Genomic DNA, 5584 nt, shown 5'->3' with positions numbered 1-5584 from the left:
TCTCACATTCAGATCCTTTATCCATTTTGAGTTTATTTTTGTGAATGGTGTTAGAAAGTTGTCTAATTTCATTTTTCTGCATGTTGCTGTCCAGCTCTCCCAACACCACCTGTTGAAGAGGCTGTCTTTTTTCCATTGGGCACTCTTTCCTGCTTTGTCAAAGATTAATTGGCCAGACTTTAGCCTCTACTACAAAGCTGTCATCATCAAGACAGTATGGTACTGGCACAAAAACAGACACATGGACCAATGGAATAGAATAGAGAACCCAGAACTGGACCCACAAGTATATTGCCATTTATTTCTGAAGCCAAATTGGTTTTCCAGTAAACATGCAAACACAGGCTTTCAGATTCTCTTCTTTGACTCTCTTCCCAGAATGACCCATTGGTAGAGGTTCAATTGCTACTTTCCAGTCGTGTATCATCATCAAAATTTTGCTGTTCATTTAAGGAACAGATGTTTGCTGTATTACTTTACTAGAAATGAGCTCCTGAGAGGATTGCACTTCGAAATTTTTAAACCTCTACTTTATTACTGATACTTTCTCTTCTGATTCTGCCACTCTCTAGACTGAAGGTCCTAGTAAAGCCTCATGTAGTCTCTCTCCACCACCTGGGAGTTTAGGGAGGACAAGACTCCAGTTCAGAGGGGTAACTAATGCCCTGGAAAGTGCGCCATGTGCTTGGTTGGACCCAGGAGCAACTTCTTTTCTGGATTTTATCATTGGTTGGCTGAGTGACTTTGGGCAAGTTAGCAACCCCATCTGGGCTTACTTTCTCAGCCAATAAAAACTAATAGTAAAAGCTCCTTGCATGTGAAAACGCTCTAACAAGGGAGAGATTAGTAATACGAGCAGTAGGAGTCTCCATTCAGACCAGACTTCTGTGGTAGATAAAGGAGTTTAAGAGGGGTCTAAGGCTGCAAAAGAATGAAACTGATGTGTATTCTACTTTGGCTTCAGCTTTGATGCTAACCATTCCAGCACCAGTTTGCTTCCATCCCTCAGTTGCCCATGGGCCAAATGGGGATGATAAGAGCCTTACAGTACCACTGGGAAGATTTGTGCCCTAATGCTATAGGGCATCTTGCTGTATGCAATGAATTAATGACTTTACTAGGCATCTTCACTGATCCTGGCTATGTGTAATCCTGGAGGGAATTGCAAAAAGAGTCCCTGAAATCATTTTCTGAAGGGCTTAAAACTTCCACGGAACTCTAGCTGAGAAACGCGCATGTGAAGGTTCTTAGTGTTCCATAAAATGCAATGGAAACACGTGGTGGTTATAATAAAGTCAATAGAATGTCAGTGATCGGGTCTGGGCAGGATGTTACGTGGAGTAGCTACATCAGTTGGCTGCCAGGGCTAGGGGAGGCAGTGCTCCAATGGTCTGGCTCTAGTGCACCTCTGGGCATTGAAGGTGGGACCCAGGTGACGTCTGGGGGCTGGGGTTGGGGTGATGATGCTCTTGGGTCTACCTCTCAGCACCCTGGCTTCCCCTCTGGGAACTGTGGTAAAGACTACACCTCCCAGTTTACCCAACAGCTTCTGGGACCAGGGAGGGGGCAGTGAGGGAGGCTGGCAGGTGGTTGGGTTCTGAGGTCCCGTGTCCCAGAGTGCAGCAGGGCCATTGCAGAGCTTCGTGTGGGAGTGCCAGGAATATTTTTGGTAAGGTGGTTGGTATATGTGACTATATTTTCTAAAGCTATAAATTCAGTATACATGTAAGATGACAGAGTTATTCTTTTGAGGATGTTATTACTTGATTTTCTTTTGCTACACTTAGGTGACAGCTGGGTCTTTGAGTCACTGATATTTAATGACGAGTGTTTCTGTTTTCTAGGAAGAGTGGAAGTATGTGCATCTTGCTTAGGGGGAGCTTTGTAGGGAGATGGTGCCTGCAAATCATGAGAACATAGACTCTGTTGGTAAGAATTTATTTCCCTGTGGGGGCATCTGGGTGATTCAGTTGGTTGACCATCTGACCTCGGCTCAGATCATGATCTCATGGTTCCTGTGTTCCCCACATAGGGCTCTCCACCATCACTGCAGAGCCCGCTTTGGTTCCTCTGTCCCCCTCTCTCTCTGTGCACTCCCCTCTCAAAAATAAACATTAAAAATTTTTTTTAAAGAATTCATTTCCCTCTCTAATTAGAAACTGTATGCGTTCTTGTAAGTTGACTTCCATGAGACTGTGCTTATCGGTCTTTTAGAGCCTTAAAAACTGATATGAGAGTGGACATTCTGAACCTGTCTCTGACAGAAGAGTTTTAGTATCCTACAGTACTTGTACTTTGCCTCTCAGCTGCAGGCCTTACTAGAAAGGAAGAGAGAAAACCACCATCTAATAGGCAAATTATTTTCACGTATCTGTTAATAAGACCCATCATTCTTCCTGAACTGCCCTGACATTTTAAAGTCATTTGTGCCCGGGAGCAGATGGTTTATATCGCCCTTGCTTTTTATAACAAGAATAGGCTACTGCTAGAATATCACCTAAATTAGACTGAGATCTTTTTAAAATTGGCTGAGGCTCTTACTTAAATTGGCAAATGGTTTCCTTTTATAAGAGAATTATATACAGTATCTTTTTTTAACATGTGACATTACCCACTTTGTTCCAAAATCTTGAACAATTTTATTTATTTATTTATTTATTTATTTATTTACTTACTTAAATAGTTTATTGTCAAACTGGTTTCCATATAACCTCCAGTGCTCTTCCCCACTAGTGCCCTCCTCCATTACCACCACCCCCTTCCCCTTCCCATTCCCCCTTCAACCTTCAGTTCGTTTTTAGTATTCAATAGTCTCTCAGGTTTTGCATCCCTCTCTCTCCCCAACTCTCTTTTCCCATTCCCCTCCCCATGGTCCTCCATTATGTTTCTCCTGTTCTCCTGTTATACCTATGAGTGCAAACATATGGTATCTGTCCTTCTCTGCCTGACTTATTTCTCTTAGCATGACACCCTCGAGGTCCATGCACTTTGCTACAAATGGCCATATTTCATTCTTTCTCATGGCCATGTAATACTCCATTTTGTGTGTGTGTGTGTGTGTGTGTGTGTGTGTGTGTGTGTGTATATACATACACACCACATCTTCTAGATCCATTCATCAGGTGATGAACATTTAAGCTCTTTCCATGATTTGGCTATTGTTGACAGTGCTTCTATGAACATTGTGGTACATGTGCCCCTATGCATCAGCACTTCTGTATCTCTTGGGTAAATCCCTAGCAGTGCTATTGCTGGGTCATAGGGGAGTTCTGATAGTTTTTTGAGGAATGTCCACACTGTTTTCCAGAGAGGCTGCACCAGTTTACATTCCCACCAGCAGTGTAAGAGGGTGCCCATTTCTCCACATCCTCGCCAGCATCTATATTCTCTTGATTTGTTCATTTTAGCCACTCTAACTGGCATGAGATTGATGAATTTGCCAAGTACTTTTCGTGCCTTAGACATCCATTAGCTAAACTATATTATTATATACATGAAAAGATAAACCAATGTGCTTCTAATTAAAACCTTTTGGTGTGGGAAGTCCAGTGCAGAGATCTCTCTTGGAGGTCTGAGAATTCCTTTAAGTGACTTCTTTGAAGGACCTGCTTTAGTCACTTATTGCCTCTATTTAACTGGGAGACTTTCAGGATGCAAATTAAATCAGTTTCAAAATGTGTTTTAAAACTCTTTTCCTCACACTACATTTTCTTTTAGTTTAATTAGCTTGATCTTTAAGGGTTTTTTTTTTCTAATACTTCTTTTTTGAGAGAGAGAGAGAGAGAGAGAGAGAGAGAGAGAGAGAGAGAGAGAGAACAAGCAGTGAGGGGCAGGGAGAGGGGGAGACACAGAATCTGAAGCAGGCTCCAGGCTCTGAGCTGTCAGCACAGAGCCCGATGCGGGGCTCAAATTTATAACCTGTGAAATCATGACCTGAGTCAAAGTCAAGACGCTCAACTAACTGAGCCACAAGGTGCCCTCTGCTTGGTTCTTTTTGGCTTTTTTTCTATTTATTTTCTATATCTTGGATTAAATCTCAGCCTTTGATCTGAAGCTCTTTTATTAATTTTTTATTATAAAAAGATTTTAGGGTTGCCTGGATGGCTAAGTCAGTTAAGCATCTGACTTGGGGTCGGGTCATGATCTCACGGTTCGTGGGTTCAAGACCCATGTCAGGTTTGTACTGACGGCTCAGAGCCTGAAGCCTGTTTCAGATTTTGTCTCCCTCTCACTCTGTCCCTCCCTACTCATGCTCTGTCTCTGTCTGAAAAATAAACTATTTAAAAATAAATAAAATTTTAAAAAGATTTTATTTTTATGTAATCTCTACACCTAATGTGGGGCTTGAATTTACAACCCCGAGATCAAGAGCTTACTAAGTCAGCCAGGTGCCCCTAAAGTCCCTTTTAAAAATGTTGATTCTTTGTCTTCACATTCACCTAGATATCACCTTTCATTTATTACAAATAACTTATTTTTTTTCAGTGTTCCAATTTAGTTTTTATTTTTTATAATAGTTTGTTGTCAAATTGGTTTCCATATACCACCCAATGCTTCTCTCCACAAGTGCCCCCCACCGTGACCATTGCTCCCTTCCCTCTCTCCCCCTCCCCCTTCAGCCCACGGTTCGTTTTCAGTATTCAATAGTCTCTCATGATTTTTGTCCCTCACTCTCCCCAACTCTCTTTCCCCCTTCCCCTCCCTATGGTCCTCTGTTAGGTTTGTCTTGTTAGACCTATTGAGTGCAAACATATGGTATCTGTCCTTCTCTGCCTGACTTATTTCACTTAGCATGACATCCTCAAGGTCCATCCACTTTGCTACTAATGGCCATATTTTATTCTTTCTCATTGCCATGTAGTACTCCATTGTATATATATACCACATCTTTTAGATCCATTCATCAGGTGATGGCCATTTAGGCTCTTTCCATGATTTGGCTATTATAGAAAGTGCCGCTATGAACATTGGGGTACATGTGCTCCTATGCATCAGCCCTTCTGTACCCTTTGGATAAATCCCTAGAAGTGTTATTGCTGGGACATAGGGGAGTTCTATCAATAGTTTTTTGAGGAGCCTCCACACTTTTCCAGAGCGGCTGCACCAGTTTACATTCCCACCAACAGTGTAGGAGGGTGCTCGTTTCTCCACATCCTCGCCAGCATCTATATTCTCTTGGTTTGTTCAATTTAGCAACTCTGACCAGTGTGAGGTAGTATCTCAGTGTGGTTTTGATTTTTATTTTCCTGATGATGAGTGATGGTGAGCATCGTTTCAGGTGTCTGTTGGCCATCTGAATGTACTCTTTGGAGAAGTGTCTGTTCAGATCTTCTGCCCATTTCTTCACTGGGGTATTCATTTTTCGTGTATGGAGTTTAGTGAGCTCCTTGTAGATTTTGGATACTAGCCCTTTATCTGATATGCCATTTGCCACTATCTTTTCCCATTCTGTCAGTTGCCTGTTAGCTTTTTTGATTGTTTCCTTTGCCTTGCAGAAGTTTTTTATCTTGATGAGGTCCCAGTAGTTCATTTTTGTTCTTGATTCCCTTGCCTCTGGGGACATGTCGAGGAGGAAATTGCTATG

This window comes from Suricata suricatta, chromosome 8 (assembly GCF_006229205.1).
Source record: "Suricata suricatta isolate VVHF042 chromosome 8, meerkat_22Aug2017_6uvM2_HiC, whole genome shotgun sequence".
Classification (NCBI taxonomy): Eukaryota; Metazoa; Chordata; class Mammalia; order Carnivora; family Herpestidae; genus Suricata; species Suricata suricatta.
The sequence above is the reverse complement of the archived record's forward strand: the minus strand, read 5'-3'. Positions refer to the sequence as shown.